General features: G+C 40.7%; 1 protein-coding gene across 1 annotated transcript in view; it reads left to right on the top strand.

Moving 5' to 3' along the window:
* RAB11FIP5 (RAB11 family interacting protein 5) overlaps nucleotides 1–17600 on the top strand; it is a 355500-nt gene that overhangs the window by 179668 nt on the left and 158232 nt on the right. The gene's annotated exons all lie outside the window — the stretch shown is intronic.

The raw sequence follows: 17600 nt of genomic DNA, 5'->3' as shown, positions 1-17600 counted from the left end.
CCTCCCTTCCCTCCTACTCAAGTTATTCTCTTTGCCTACGTTAGTGATAGGAAGAGGTAAAGTGAGGTATTAGATTCTTCAATCAAGAGTTTATTATTTTTAAAGTGGTGCCAGAGTGTGCTGCTTTGTTCTAGGGTGTAGCAATAGTCCATACCAGTCTCTACAGTAGAGCATTGGTGGCTTTAGAGCAATGGGAACTTGTGGAACATAATTCTCACTGCACCTCCCATATATTTGCTGCCATGTGTGCCTTAGTCTGATGTAATGGATTACTTGGCATGCCTCTTTTTCAACAGGTTAATATGAGGGAGAGGACCTCTTAAACTTGTGATCTGCCTAGCTGTCAGGCAGACATTAAGGTAAGTGCTGCTTATTTATTTCTGGGGGGACCCAGGAAAGGGCTAGCACTTTATTTCCCTAACTGACGTAATTTTCATCTCTCCTAGTTCAGGAGAATTAATTGACAGCATAGGTGCAAGTACAGGGACTGGGGACAGATAGTTATTTTTTAACTTTATTCACTATTATCTTATTTTCAGTTAAGGACTTTAGTGTGGCAGTTGTTTTTTTCTTCACGCCCACAATGGGCGGAGCTTCCGACTCGCGCCATTTTCATTGCGCAGCATTCTGGTAGATACTCTGCCTACATTGAGAGAGTGAGGCGTTTATTAGGAGCGGTGTAGATGCGCATGGTCTGCATAAGGACATGCGTTTCTAGCACCGGTTTGGGATTTGATTTTCCTTATTCTCTGCAGCGCATCGCAAAATAGGTTGCGCTGTTTGCACATTTTGGTTCCGGTTAAACTGGGAGCGTAGGAGCACCTCAGCACAGCTTATATGGTGTAGGGGTGCTTTTATTTTTATAAGTAGTGCTTTTGAAGTAAAAAAATTTACTTTTTGATGTAACGTTGTTTTTGTTGTCTCTTTGAATTTAAAGCGACAGTACCGTTTTTAGGAAACATTAATTTTATGGCTTATAATGCTCTATTCTGTTTAATGATAGACCAAGGAGCCTTGCAAAATGCTTCTTACTCATTATGTTTGGAAGGTAATGTAGATCCACCAATCCCTTTCGGTCCTACATGTATTCAAAGGACCTTAAATTATAGGGATCATATTTTTTCTGATCAAAATTTTTCTAAGGCCTATGTTGCACCAGGCTCAATTGATGAAGTTCTAATGATATTTACGTGCTAATCTAACTCATTTCTGCACACAAAGATAAAAAGTTAGTTTTAAAATTTAAAGAGACAGTAACGTTTTTTATCTGTTCATTTTATTAAAAGATTTTCAGCTGTTTGTTAATTCATCCTTTGTGACTTAGGATGGAACAAAAGCGCGCACACACACAGAAATTCCCCTGGATAAAATCAAGGATAGGATAAAAGCTTTCAAATTGGCTAATTCCTTTATTTCTAATTCATCCCTTAGAGCATACATCCGTAGAACAAGGCTTTAACCATAAGGCTCTGTGAGCTGGAACAGAGAAACCTAAAACCTATGCTCCCAGTTTGATAACTTTGTCTAAGCTTTTAGCGATTCTTAACCAGGGGAAGACCTTGTTGGGACCTGGCTTGACGGAAATAATCTCTTTTGAAATTTAAAGAATTAAATTTTTTTTTAAAAAAATCCAAAGACAGCATGAAGGACAAGCCCCCAATCTGGGATCGGATCTTGTAGGGGGTAGACTTTCCATCTTCACTCAGGCTTGGGTTCGAGGTGTTTAGGATCCCTGGGCAATAGAAAATAGTGTCCCAGAGATACAGAGTTTAAAAGTTTTTCCTCCCAGAAGCAGGTTTCTGCTTTCAAGATTATCCGCAGATCAGACAAAAGGAGAGGCGTTCTTACACTGCGTATATTGTTCCAGTTCCAATACAGGTACAGGGTCTGGGTTTTTTATCCCAATCGGTTTGTGGTTCCAAAAAAAAAAAAAAAAAAAGAGGGAACCTTCAGACCACTTTTTAGATCTCAAAGTCTAAACAAATTTCTTAGTGTACCGTCCTTCAAGATGGAAACTATGCGTTCCATTCTTCCCTTGATCCAAGAGGGTCAATTTATGACAACAGTGGATTTAAAGGACGCTTACCTTCATGTGCCATTCACAAGAATCGTCTCAAGTTCTAAGGTTTGCCTTTCTGAACAAACGCTTCCAGTTCGTGGCTCTTCCTTTCAGGCTTGCCTCAGCTCTGAGTTTTCACAAAGGCCCTGGGATCGCTGTTGGCGGTGCTTCAGTTACGGGGCATTGCAGTGGCACCCTATCTGGACGACTTCCTTATCCAGGCACCATCCTAACAGCAAGCAAGATTTCACATGGACATGGTGTTACCCTTCCCGCGATCTCACGGGTGGGAGGTAAATTTGGAGAAGGGTTCCTTAGTCCCAAGCACAAGGGTAACTTGGTTACCATAATAGATTACATATTAATGAAGACTTTTCTGACAGAATGTCAGGGAATCAGAAATATCGATACTTGTCTAGTCATTCAGTCCACTCCTCTGCCTTCAGTGGCTTAGTGAATGGAGGTAATCGGGCTGATGGTGGCGGCAATGGACATCATCCCGTTTGCTCGGTTCCATCTCAGACCTCTGAAGTTAAGCATGCTCAGGCAATGGAACGGAGATTATACAGATTTGTCTCCTTGACTACTACTGGAGCAGGAGACAAGGGATTATCTTCAATGGTGGTTGTCTCTGGATCATCTCTCCCAGGGAACCTGCTTTCGCAGAACATCTTGGGTGATTGTGACCACAGGCGCCAGCCTTCTAAGGTGGGGAACAGTCTGGGGCTCCCTAAGGGGGTTTGGACTCAACCAGAGTCTGTTCTTCCTATAAACATTCTGGAGCTGAGAGCGATCTACAATGTTCTTCTATCCTGGCCTCAGTTAGCCTCGGTCCAGTTTATCAGGTTCCAGTCGAATAAAATAACGTCAGTGGCTTACATCAATCATCAGGGAGGAACGAGGAGTTCCTTAGCAATGACAGAGGTATCCAAAATAATTCAGTGGGCGGAGGCCCATTCTTGCTGCCTGTCGGCGATCCACATCCCAGGGGAGGTGGTTTTCCTGAGCAGGCAGACCTTTCATCCGGGGGAGTGGGATCTCCATCCGGAAGTGTTCTCCAGCTTTTTCCTCCATTTGCTTTTCTTCCTCGGGTCATTGCTCGAATCAAACAGGAGAGGGCATAAGTGATCCTCATAGCACTGGCTTAGCCTCGCAGGATTTGGAATGCAGATTTGGGAGACATGTCATCTCTGCTACCTTGGAGACTTCCGTTGAGGAAGGACCTTCTAATCAAGGGCCCCTCCTTCACCCAAATCTGTTTTTTCTGCAACTGACGGCTTGGAGATTGAACGCTTAATATTATCCAAGCGGGGTTTTTCTGACTCAGTCATTGAGACCATGATTCAGGCTCGTAAGCCTGTCACTAAAAAAATGTATCATAAGATATGGCGTAAATATCTATTGGTGTGAATCCATGGGCTACTCATGGAGTAGAGTTAGGATTCCTAGAATTTTGTCTTTTTTTCTCCAAGAGGGTTTGGAGAAAGGTTTATCGTCAAGTTTTCCCTAAAGGGTAAAATCTCTGTCTTTATCTATTTTGTTAAACAAACGTCTGGCAGATGTCACAGATGTACAATCATTTTGTCAGGCCTTCGTCAGGATCAGGCCTGTGTTCAAACCAGTTACTCCTCCATGGAGTCTGAATTTAGTTCTCAGAGTTCTTTAAGGGGCTCCGTTTGAGCCTATGCATTCCTTTGATATTACGTTGTTCTCTTGGAAAGTTTTATTTTTTGTTGCTGTTTTTTCTGCTCGGAGAGTGTCGGAGCTCTCAGCATTACAGTATGAGTCTCCTTATCTTATTTTCCATTCAGATAAGGTATTTTTACGTACTAAATTAGGATTTCTTCCTAAGGTTGTTTCTGATTGGAACATTAATCAGAAAATTGTTGTTGTTCTTTTCTTGTGTCCTAATCCTTCTTTTCAAAAGGAAAGACCTCTGCACAATTTGGATGTGGTCCATGCTTTAAAGTTTTTCCTGCAGGCGACTAAGGACTATCGTCGGTCTTCTTCTTTGTTGGTGGTTTTCTCAGAAAAAAAGCAAGGGACAGAAATCTACGGCTACTTCTCTTTCTTTTTGGCTGAAGAGTATCATACGTTTTGCATATGAGACTGCTGGATAGCAGCCTCCCTGGAGAGTTACAACTCATTCCACGAGGGCTGTTGCTTCCTCATGGGCGTTCAAAAATGAAGCTTCTGTGGAACAGATTTGGAAGGCTGCAACTGGGTCCTCTCTTCACACTTTTTCAAAGTTCTACAAATTTGACACTTTTGCCTTGGCTGAGGCCTCTTTTGGGAGAAAGGTTCTTCAAGCAGTGGTGCCTTCCATTTAGGTTCCCTGTCTTGTCCCTCCCGTATCATCTGTTTACTCTAGCTTGGGTATTGAATCCCATTAGTAATTAAGATGATTTGTGGACTCATCGTGTCTTAAAAAAAAGAAAATTTATGCTTACCTGATAAATGTATTTCTTTTTTGACACGATGAGTCCACGGCCCGCCCTGTTCTTATAGACAGGTTGTCGGTTATTGTAAACTTCAGACACCTTTACTTTTCCTTTCTCTTCCTAACTTCGGTCGAATGACTGGAGTGGGAGGGAAGGGAGGAGCTATTTAACAGCTCTGCTGTGGTGCTCTTTGCATCCTCCTGCTGACCAAGAAGTGAATATCCCACAAGTAATTAAGATGATCCATGGGCTCATTGTGTCAAAAAAAAATAAAAAATTATCAGGTAAGCATAAATTTTCTTTTTTTTTTAAAAGTTCATTAGCTGTTTAAAACTTTACACTTATGTCAATATTTGTTGGCTATAAAACAATGGGAGCTGCCATGTTGTAACTTTGGTTACCTTCTCTGCGGTGGCCAATTAGGGACAGTTCTAAATAGGTCACTAGAGTGTGCAGCCAATGGCTGTGTGGAATATAACAGTAGTCTGCACTTCCATTTCTTATAGCAACTGAAATGCTCACAATTTCAGAATGGATTTACAATGCCACAAAACAAATAATAAATAAAACAATTCTTAAAACAAAGACATAAAAAAGACATGAAAAAGTTCATAAGTCCATCAAAAAAATATATAAATAGTAATGGTATGCCATCTCTCAATAGAGTGAGAAAGACAGAGATATACTTAGATTCTTCAAAATGCACACAGTTCCCAGTTTTCCTTATATGCATCTCCTTGTATCTCTCTGGTGTGATCTCCCTAATATGGAAACCAAAAAAGGTGATCTGTAAAGACAGAACAAACAGCGCAACAAAGTGCACAGGGAGGACGATCTAAGTGCAGATTAAACAGTACAAAAGTTTATTGAAAACTGTAAAAAATACACTCGCAAATCTGCCCTCAAACATATGAGGTATGTTTATAAATAGTACACAAACGACACTCCACATCCAGTGCTTCCTCCTTTTGTGCCTGATAACGATTGCTATGGGCATATATAGACAAACCGCAGCTAGTCTTCTCACCGCAAGCCGGCTCAGCTTGTACAGAGAACGGCTCACCTAGCCACACACCTCCGTTTTGTAGTAGTACCACAGCTTAGTGACACCTATCCCGACCCCTAGCCACACGTTTTACCCTAGTGAGAAGACTGCTGTGGGCATATATAGACAAACCGCAGCTAATTGTTATCAGGCATATAGGGGGAAGACGAAGGGAGGAAGCACTGGATGTGGAGTGTCGTTTGTGTACTACTTATAAACCAACGCTTGAACATACCTCATATGTTTGAGGGCAGACTTGTGAGTGTGCATTTTTTACACTGTTTTCAATAAACTTTTGCACTGTTTAATCTGCACTTAGATTGTTCTTCCTGTGCACTTTGTTGCGCTCTTTGTTCTGTCTTTACGGATCATCTTTTTTGTCAGTCCATTTAAGCCTGGGTTCTCACTCATATGTTGCCTGCAGAAGTTTATATCTGTTCTACTGCAATGCAATGACTTTAAATGCACAATTATAGCATATTAGAATTCAGGGCTACAGTTTCATGTTCTAGATTGTGTTGGGAATTTGAACTAAGATAACGGGCTTGATTTATCAAGCCCTTCTCCTCCCTTTGACTGCAGGTTCGCACAAGAGAACCTGGAGTCAGGATTTATCAAGCAGCGGTCATTAGAACGCTGCTTCCCTACCCTCTTATCCACCTCTTAGATGGACGAGACTGGGGAGATTGACAGCTCCTGCCCGTGTGTGACTGGCGTTGCACATAAGCACAAAGGAGCACTCGCATGCAATGTTAAATTTCGTCAGCGGATTGCTGCCTGCCAGAAGAGAGCTTGGGCGGACAGGGGCGAATATGTATGCCCCTGTCCGCCGTGGATTGATAAATTTAGCTCCACATGTTAAAGGGACAGTCAAGGGACAGTTTTAAAAGATAGATAATCCTTTAATTACCCATTCCCCAGTTTTGCATAACCAACACAGTTATAATTATACACGTTTTACCTCTGTGATTACCTTGTATCTAAGCCTCAGCAGACTGCCTCCTTATTTCAGTTCTTTTGACAGACTTGCATTTTAGCCAATCAGAGCTGTCTCCATGGTAAATTCATGTGCATGAGCTTAAAGGGACACTGTACCCAAATTTTTTCTTTTGTAATTCAGAAAGAGCATGCAATTTTAAGTAACTTTCTAATTTACTCCTATTATCAATTTTCTTTGTTCTCTTGCTATCATTATTTGAAAAAGAAGGCATCTAAGCTTTTTTTGGTTTCAGTACTCTGGACAGCACTTTTTTATTGGTGGATGAATTTATCCACCAATCAGCCAGGACAACCCAGGTTGTTCACCAAAAATGGGCCGGCATCTAAACTTACATTCTTGCATTTCAAATAAAGATACCAAGAGAATGAAGAAAATTTGATAATAGGAGTAAATTAGAAAGTTACTTAAAATTTCATGCTCAATCTGAATCACAAATGAAAATTTTGGGGTACAGTGTCCCTTTAATGTTATTTATATGAAACCCGTGAACTAATGCCCTCTAGTGGTGAAAAACTATCAAAATGCATTTAGATTAGAGGCGGACTTCAAGGTCTAAGAAATTAGCATATGAACCTCCTAGGTTTAGCTTTCAACTAGAATACCAAGAGAACAAAGCAAAATTGGTGATAAAAGTAAATTTGAAAGTTGTTTAAAATTGCATGCCCTATTTGAATCATGAAAAAAAATTTTGGGACTTGACTGTCCCTTTAAGTCAGTGTGTGAGTGAGATTTTCTGGATTTAACACCCTCTACTACCCATTTTACTCTCATTGGTCCTGCTCATGTGGTAGGCAGTTTAGTTTGCTAAACATACATAGAATGGGAGAGGCTGTCAGGGAAACGGATATGCAGTGACAGGTTTTCTTGCTGCATGTCTGTTATAGATCAGGCCCTGAGCAAGTAAAATGCTCCATTCAATTTAAATTGTAAATTGACTTGACCTTGTAACATGCAGTGAAAGTTTGTCATTCAAATTTTCTGTATTAATACTGAGGTCTCTATTTACATGAGGCAGGTGCCTTAATCCCACTTCATAATATTCAGATAACATCAGTTTAGCTTGCACAGACATATACTAATGAGCTCTCATTATCTGGTTCAGAGACATGCTCTGTATTGGATATAGGCAGCCTTTTTTCTCTTTTTCTTTCAGCCAATTGGAGACTGCTTTGGCTATGTTCTAACATTTATTATGTCCAGGCAGCTTCTGATTGGCTACAGCAAGAGGGCATGATTAGTCTTTTCATTTTACTAATACATTTATGCTAGGTTATCAACTGGACACTGGGATTAATAGATTTGATGGATAAAGTGAGGGATCTGTGGCTGTTTGCATCCCTGAAAATGTGTGATTTAGAAGCCCTCCCCCCAAAAAAACAAACAAATCTGTCTGAAGTTTTTAGGTTTTTATGTTTTTGTTAGAGCAATCCCAATAATAATAATAATAATATTATTTAGAGTGCTAATAGATTCTGCAGCGCTATAAACATAAGTTGTATACAACAAAACAAATATAGGGATCAAATGGGTAGAGGACCCTGCCAAGAGTCGCACTGTTGTCGTCGGCTCTTAAGAAGGTGATGTACAAACAGCTGGACTCTTAGGCTTACATGCTAAGGGGTTCATGGCAGGTAGCAGTGGAAAAGAGGAACTGGTATAAAGAGAGGTTATTCATTATGGATTGTAAAGGATCTAGGCGGCAGCTAGGTAGAGCAGAGAGGACAGAAATGCAATAGTCGAGGCGGGAAATGATGAGAGTGGATTAAAATCTTAGTTGTGTCTTGTGTAAGAAGGTCTAATTTTACCGATCTTTTTAAGGTGGAAGCAGCAGGATTTAGCCAAGGATTGAATGTGAGGAGTGAAAGAAAGATCTGAGTCAAATGTGACCCCAAGACATCGGGCATGCGGGTTAGGGGTAATGGAGAGATGGGGGTGGAGATTTTGGAAGAAGGGGGTAAAATAAGGAGCTCCGTTTTGGAGAGATTTAGCTTAAGGTAGTGAGAGGACATCCAGGAAGAGATATGAGAGAGACAGTTAGTGACACGGGTTAGCAAGGAAGGAGATAGGTCTGGTACAGAGAAGTAGATTTGGCTGTCATCGGCATACAAATGATATTGAAACCTGTGGGACTTTATTAGGGAACCTAATGATGTTGTGTAGATTGAGAAGAGAAGGGGACCGAGGACAAGCCTTGCGGTACCCCAACAGAAAGTGGTGACGAGGCAGAGGAAGCCCCAGAGAAGGCTAAACTAAAGGTACTGTTAGACAGGTAGGAAGAGTGGGCTGTGGCACAAATTCCGAAGGATTGAAGGGATTGGAGTAAAAGAGGGTGGTCAACGGTATAAAAGGCTGCTGACAGATCAAGGAGGATGAGCAGAGAGAAGTGGCCTTTTGATTTTGCTGCAAGTAGGTCGTTGGTAACCTTATCGATTGTTGTCTCTGGAGTGATAGGACGAAATTCAGATTTCAGTGGGTCGAGGAGGGAGTTTTATGTAATGAAATGGGAAAGACTTGCATATACTAGCTTTTCGAGAAGCTTTGAGGCAAGAGGGAGTAGGGATATATGGCCGTAGTTGGATGGGGAGTTTGGATCGAGAGTTTTTTTTTTTTTTGAGAATAGGTGTGACTAATGCATGTTTCAGAGATGAGGGAGAGGTTGAAGATGTGTGTGAGTATAGGGGTAAGGGTAGAAGAGAGGGAGGGGAGTAGCTGTGAGGGATAATGTCAAGGGGACAGGTAGTGAGGTGAGAGGACAGTATAAAGGCAGAAACTTTTTACTCAGTAACAGGCGAGAAAGAGTTGAATTTATGGCTGTGAGTTGTGGTTGATTGCAAGCGTTGGGGGGGGGGGGGGTGAGAGAATGGAAGGATGTTGAGAGCTGATTTAGTTTCTGATGGAGTAGATTTTGTTATTGAAGTGGCTGGTGAAATCTTGAGCTGAGATAGAAGTTGTATTATGAGGTGGGCAGAAAAGAGTTTTTTAAGATGAACTTGTAGTGAAGAAAGTCAGCTGAACGCCAAGATTTTCTCCAGTGCCGCTCAGCAGCATGGGAACATCTGCGTAGGTACCGTATCAGGAGTATGTCAGGGCTGAGGATGAGTGTGAAATTTCCGATCTATAGTAAGAGGGGCCAGATTGTCAAGGAACGATGTAAGGGTGGAATTATAATGCCAGATTGGTCAGGGCAGGAAAAGCAGGAGATGGATGAGTGGAGAGGTTCAAGGGAATTAGCAAGCTGTTTCTGATCTAATGACATAATGCTTCTGTGAAGTTTGGTTTTAGGAGTAGGAGGGAGAGTTTTAGGTATGGATGTGATGTTGCAAGTGAAGAGATGGTGGTCAGAAAGAGGAAAAAGGGGAGTTAAGTTTGAAATAGTGCATCAATAGCTAAAGATCAGGTCAAGGGAGTGACCATCTTTGTGAGTGACAGAGTCAGTCTATTGTGACAAACCGAAAGAGGAAATGAGTTGCAGAAGTTGTTTTGCAGAGGAGGCAGTGGGATTGTCAAGAGGGATGTTGTAGTTGCCAAGAATGAGGGCAGGGGTGTCTGAGGAAAGGAAATAATTTCCAGATCACTTGGCTGCCTGGCTACCTTAAGTTGAGGAGCCAGGGGGCAGTATATGACTGCAACACGTATAGAGAGGGGAGAGAATAAGCGAATCATGTGGGTTTAGAATGAGGGAAGAGAGAGGTTGTATTTGTTGAAAGGTGCAATGAGAGGAAAGTAAAATACCTACACCACCTCCTTGTCTATTACCAGACCTAGGAGTGTGGCTGAAGTGGAGACCCCCATGTGACAGAGCAGCAGTGGATGCTGTGTCTAAGGGAGAGAGCCAGGTTTCGGTTAGAGCCAGAAGGTTGAGGGAGTGGGAGATAAAGAGGTAATGGATAGAAGTGAGCTTGTTGCAAACAGAGCGAGAATTCCATAGTGCACAAGTGAAGGTGTGTAGTGGCTTTCAGATACACGAGGATTGTGAGTAAGTTTACCAGAGTTTTGCTTTCTGAGTCTACGGTATGGGTACAAGTAGACTGGAATGTAACAAAACTGCGTCTTGTTCAGAATTACGGTAGTGGGTAAGATAATATTTGCAGACAAGGGCAGATACAGCAGAGTGCAGTATTACTTAAAGGGACACTGAACACAATTCTTTTCTTTCATGATTCAGATAGAGCATGCAATTTTAAGCAACTTCATAATTTACTCTTTATCAATTTTTCTTCGTTCTCTTGCTATCTTTATTTGAAAAAGGTATCTAAGCAATTTTTTGGTTTTAGAACCATGGACAGCCTTTGTTTATTGGGGGGTAAATTTATTCACCAATCAGCAAGAACAACCCAAGTTGTTCACCAAAAATGGGCCGGCATCTAAACTTACATTCTTACTTTTTAAATGAAGATAACAAGAGAACAAATAAAAATTGATAATACAAGTAAATTAGATTAGTTGCTTAAAATTGCATGCTCTATCGGAATCGCGAAATAAAAAAATTGGGTTCAGTGTCCCTTTAATGGTTTATGCATCGGTAATTTTAAATCTTTTTCTCGATGCCAAATTAAGCCATTGGAGGCAATGCTGGATGCTGCATATGAGGAGCAGAGTTACTCAAATCCCTCCCCTGCGGTTGCAGTGGGCCAATCAGGATATGATAAGAATGTTCTCTTTTGTCTTGCCTGTCTGGGGATCATACTGGTCAGGTTTGTTTGAAATATCTGCTTATGGCTCTATTAAATGAACTGAATTTACTTGTTTTCAAACAGATTATTCGTACTGGCTATTGTGACAGGATTTCTGACTCTTTACAGATTAGACATCTGCTGAAACAGACTGCTCTTCTGAAAGAGAGTTGTTTTTTTTTTACAAGATTTATCTTATTTGGGCCCTGGACCTAGATTCCATTTTGCTAAGATCACTCGTGATAATCTGCATTATTTAAACTAAAAAAATAATAACATTTCACAGCTAAGGAAGATTCTTCATACAGATGAACAAAGTGAATTCACCGATGCCAAGGAGATGCTTATTAGGAACAAATTACTTTAACTTTAAAGGGACTGTAAGCACCCTGATATGTTTATATAAAATGTTTACTTATGATTAATGATACAACTTTACAATAGATTTTCATTATTTATTTCACCCCCTCTTCATGCATCTGCTGACTTCTCAAGGCTTATTCTGCCAAATCTGTCCCTAATTGGCTTTATCCTATATCCGCTGCGTTTTATACTAACCTTGACAGTGGTTAACCTTGTTGTCTGCAGATTAAAGCCCAGATTGGTTTATTAATAAGGCAAATGGTGGTTGTAGTTTAGCTATTAATAAATAATTCCAGTAAAAAAAGGATTTTTTTTTAAATAAATATTTGGCAGATGTTACTCTCTAGCAACACAACGGTAACGTCTTGTAATTACAAGGGGCTTTACTGTTTCATAAACACTGTACGTTATTTTAGGACAGGGGTGCCCAGATTTTAGTGAGTTGTGATCTAGTTTTCTTTGTAAAATTTGTTACTGAGATCTACTTGTGCCGGATTTAAGAAAACTTTGCATTGTGCGTTAATAAAAATCAGGGTAGTGGTGTGTTTTCACATAAATAGTACACAGGGTTAAAGGAACACTGAACCCAAAACATTTCTTTCGTGATTCAGATAGCGCATGTAATATTAAGCAACTTTCTAATTTACTCCTATTAAATTTTCTTCATTCTCTTGGTACTTTATTTGTAAAGCAAGAATGTAAGTTTAGATGCCGGCCCATTTTTGGTGAACAACCTGGGTTGTCCTTACTGATTGGACAGCATCTTTAAAAGTGCTGTCCATGGTCCTGCACCAAAAATTTGCTGGCTCCTTAGCGGAGATGCCTTCTTTTCTAATAAAGATAGCAAGAGAACAAAGAAAAATTGATAATAGAAGTAAATTAGAAAGTTGCTTAAAATTACATGCTCTATCTGAATCATGAAAGAAAAAATTTGAGTTTAGTGTCCCTTTAACAGTTTCCCACATTAGCAGTTACGAAGTCCAAAGTTATGACTAAAACGCATCTTCTGTGGGGCTTTTACCTTATGTTTACCAATCCCTTTTTGATTTGAATGCTTCATTAATAAAGGGTGCAGGTTAACACTACTAATAACTGCACGTTGTTCATCTGGGGTGCCATATTAAATATTTTTTTTTATCTGCAGCAAAATGGCCTTTTGCGCAAGAACAGAGAGAGAAGTAGTACAGAAATATAGTATTTTCAGATAACACACCCAGATAAGAAGTTGTAGTGAAGGAGGATACCTTATATAGCCATAGCAACCTTATATAGCCATAGGAACTGTGTGGGAAATGGAAGTGAGGCTGGGAGCACAAAGGACCCATATAAATAGCACAATCATAGTAAACAACAAATTAGAGCGGCCACGCTAAGGCTTATTGTTTGGTGCGCACTATTGAAACCCCAGCCGCACTATTAATGGTTCTCAGACGCACTTTACAGACGCGCTATTAATGGTTCTCAGACGCACTTTACAGACGCGCTATTAATGGTTCTCAGACCACGGTCAACGTTTTGGGCACCACTGTTCTAGTAGCTAATTTAACTGTCCCTAGCTGGCTACAGCAGAGGAGATAAAAAGCTCTTTAAACTTAGGAAAACTTAGCTTACAACATTGTAGCATAATTATGTTATAGAGACTACTTATCATGAGCAGCATCAGTCCTAAGGAGAACATAAGGCTAGTTTGGTGTTTTAGGATTGATGGAGCAAGGGTTTAAAGTTGAATGCTGGTGCATGAGATAGTTGCCAATCACTCTTATCTCCTTCCATGGGCTGACCTAGCTCTAGAAATAGCTTAAATACAGAAAATGTTACTGCAGAGGTATTTATTTCAAATGCAGCACATTAGAATAATGTCTGCATGTATTCTAAGGGGCTTATAACTGTAGTTTAATGTACATGATTTTTAATATAACAAACTGATCATTGATGAATATAAGAATAAACATCTTTACATAGTACAAAAACCCAAGGTATTTTAATGTTGAAAAAATAAGGGTAAAGGTTTAGTCTTTATAAAATGATTCACGTATTTCACCTCTTAGCCAAACTTTGCCTCCTATGTAGGTGGTGAAGTAAGTTTGTGCTTGATTTTTATGATTTCTTCTATGATAAACGCTTCTAAGCATTCGGAAGCCCAATTCATCTCTGAGTACAGTGTGTGTCAGAGGGATGTGAAGAGTATCGCCTATTGATTTTGTAGTTTCCCTCGCGGGAAATCTTTTCAATGGTTCTCGGTTATCGGTCGTAGGGATTCATCTCCTTCCTCCCTTTTCAGATCGACGATATACTCTAATATATCATAACCTCTGCTGATTGTTTTCAGTACTGGTTTGGCTATCTGCTATATGTGGATGGGTGTCTTTCAGTAAGTATGTATCATTATTTAAGACACTCTCAGCTATGGTTTGACGCTTTATGTATTACTATAAAGTTTTAAATATATGTATTTCTTCTACTAGATACGACGAGTCCACGGATTCATCCTTGTGGGATATTTTCCTCCTGCTAACAGGAAGTGGCAAAGAGTACCACAGCAGAGCTGTATATATAGCTCCTCCCTTCTTTCCACCCCCAGTCATTCTCTTTGCCTATACTAGTAATAGGAAGAGGTAAAGTGAAAGAGGTGTTAAAATGATAGTTTTTAATTTCTTCAAGCAAGTCTTTTTTATTTTATATGGTACCGGTGAGTACTATTTTGACTCAGGCAGCAGATGGAAGAAGATTTCTGCCTGGAGGTTGATGATCTTAGCAGTTGTCACTAAGATCCATATGAGTTCCCACAGAATGACTGAGGAGTACTAGAGAAGCTTCAGTGTGGGGAACGTTTTTCATGCTACAAGCATTGAGGTATGTTCAGTCATTTATTTCTGGAGAGACTGTGATGTTTCAGAACAGGCTGACATAGTTCCCATGAGCGAAGGGGTAAGCAGTAAACCTATAGATAAGGGGTATTACTGGAGACCTGTGTATGAATTGTTATGGGCTAAATGCAGCAAGGAAACGATGGCAGCATGGTTAGACACTGGGGCAGCATAACGTTTTTATTGGCACAAACGGTTTTATAATCGCTGGTGCTGGGCATTGTGCTGGGGGTTTTCACATGGCTTTAATATTCATTTGGGATACTTAAACCCACATGGCTAGTTTCTATACCGCTTCCTTGCGGTTTTTTAGGCCGACATTACATTGCATATGATGGGCGGGGCCTAATTTTCACGCCTCAAATGCGCAGTTGATCTTCACAAGAAGGCAGCAAACTTCAGCTCCGGTTGGGCCCAAAACTGACATATAGGCTAACGGAGGCATAGTGAGACTTGTCAGACCCCTGAGGGCAGGTAGGCGCCACAGCAGAGCTGTGGCGAGGTGCAGGGGGTTGTTAAGTTATTTTTCATAACGTTTTGGGAATAACGTTTTTTCTTATAAGTGTTAATTGGTCCCTTACTTGTGGTGCAATATTGGGCTACAATATAAGAAGGATATATGCTAAAATTGTGAACGTTATAACATTTTGTAGCAGATTTGGAAAAATTGTGCGCTTTTTTACTTCTTAAAGGCGCAGTACTGTTTTTCAAATTTGGTGTTTTTTTCAATAAATAAAGTGTTTTCAAGACGTTTTGTGGTTATTACTAGCCTGTTCAACATGTCTGACATTGAGGAAAGTCAATGCTCTATGTGTTTAGAAGCCATTGTGGAACCCCCACTTACATTGTGTCCCTCTTGTACTGAAAGGGCCTTACATTGCAAAGAACATATTTTAGGTTATAAAAGTATGTCTAAGGAGGATTCTCAGTCTGAAGAAAATCAGGTTATGCCATCCAATTCTCCCTAAGTGTCACAACCTTTAACGCCCAAACAAGCAACGCCAAGTACTTCTAGTGCGTCTAATTATTTTACTCTGCAAGATATGGCTGCAGTTATGTCTACTACCCTTACAGAGGTATTATCTAAACTGCCAGGTTTACAGGGTATGCGCAGTAGGTCCGGTGTTAAGGTAAATGCTGAGCCCTCTGATACTTTAATGTCCATTTCCGATGTACCCTCACAGTGTTCTGATTTGGGGGTCGGGGAATTGCTGTCTGAGGGAGAGCTTTCAGATTCAGGAAATGTGTTACCTCAGACAGATTCGGACGTGATGTCCTTTAAATTTAAGCTTGAACACCTCCGCCTGTTACTCTGGGAGGTTTTAGCGACTCTGGATGATTGTGACCCTATTGTAATTTGACCAGAGAAATTGTGTAAGATGGATAAATATCTAGAGGTACCTACTTACACTGATGTTTTTCCAGTCCCTAAAAGAATTTCGGACATTGTTACTAAGGAATGGGATAGACCAGGCATTCCGTTCTCTCCACCTCCTACTTTTAAGAAAATGTTTCCCATATCTGACACCATTCTGGATTCTTGGCAAACGGTCCCTAAGGTGGAGGGAGCTATTTCTACCCTAGCTAAGAGTACAACTATACTTATTGAGGACAGCTGTGCTTTCAAAGATCCTATGGATAAAAAATTAGAGGGTCTTCTAAAGAAATTGTTTATTGATCAGGGTTTTCTTCTACAATCTATAGCGTGCATTGTTCCAGTTATTACTGCAGCAGCTTTTTGGTTCGAGGCTCTAGAGGAGTCTCTTAAGGTTGAGACCCCTTTAGATGATATTTTGGATAGAATTAAGGCTCTCAAGCTGGCTAATTCTTTTATTACCGATGCCGCTTTTCAAATGGCTAAATTAGCGGCGAAAAATGCAGGTTTTGCCATTTTAGAGCGTTATAGCTTAAATCTTGGTCTGCTGATGTGTCATCAAAATCTAAGCTTTTAGCTATTCCTTTTAAAGGTAAGACCCTATTCGGGCCTGAACTGAAGGAAATCATTTCTGACATTACTGGAGGTAAAGGTCATGCCTTGCCTCAGGATAAGACTGTTAAGATGAGGGTTAAACAAAATAATTTTCGTTCCTTTCGAAACTTTAAAAGTGGACCCTCTACTTCCTCTTCCGCCACAAAGCAGTAAGGGAATTTTGCGCAATCGATGTCAGTCTGGAGACCTAACAAGGCCTGGAATAAAGGTAAACAAGTCAAGAAGCCCGCTGCTGGAAGGGGCAGCCCCCGATCCGGGACCGGATCTAATAGGGGGCAGACTTTCTCTCTTTGCTCAGGCTTGGGCAAGGGATGTTCAGGATCCCTGGGCATTAGAAATTGTGACCCAGGGGTATCAGTTGGAATTCAAGGATTTTCTCCCAAGAGGGAGATTACGTTTGTCTGTAGACCAGACAAAAAGAGAGGCGTTCTTACGCTGTGTAAAAGACCTCTACAGGGAGTGCAGAATTATTAGGCAAATGAGTATTTTGACCACATCATCCTCTTTATGCATGTTGTCTTACTCCAAGCTGTATAGGCTCGAAAGCCTACTACCAATTAAGCATATTAGGTGATGTGCATCTCTGTAATGAGAAGGGGTGTGGTCTAATGACATCAACACCCTATATCAGGTGTGCATAATTATTAGGCAACTTACTTTCCTTTGGCAAAATGGGTCAAAAGCAGGACTTGACAGGCTCAGAAAAGTCAAAAATAGTGAGATATCTTGCAGAGGGATGCAGCACTCTTAAAATTGCAAAGCTTCTGAAGCGTGATCATCGAACAATCAAGCGTTTCATTCAAAATAGTCAACAGGGTCGCAAGAAGCGTGTGGAAAAACCAAGGCGCAAAATAACTGCCCATGAACTGAGAAAAGTCAAGCGTGCAGCTGCCAAGATGCCACTTGCCACCAGTTTGGCCATATTTCAGAGCTGCAACATCACTGGAGTGCCCAAAAGCACAAGGTGTGCAATACTCAGAGACATGGCCAAGGTAAGAAAGGCTGAAAGACGACCACCACTGAACAAGACACACAAGCTGAAACGTCAAGACTGGGCCAAGAAATATCTCAAGACTGATTTTTCTAAGGTTTTATGGACTGATGAAATGAGTGAGTCTTGATGGGCCAGATGGATGGGCCCGTGGCTGGATTGGTAAAGGGC

The sequence above is a fragment of the Bombina bombina genome, chromosome 2, assembly GCF_027579735.1.
Source record: "Bombina bombina isolate aBomBom1 chromosome 2, aBomBom1.pri, whole genome shotgun sequence".
Lineage (NCBI taxonomy): Eukaryota > Metazoa > Chordata > Amphibia > Anura > Bombinatoridae > Bombina > Bombina bombina.
Note: the sequence above shows the minus strand (reverse complement) of the source record. Positions and strands in the feature narration are given on the sequence as shown.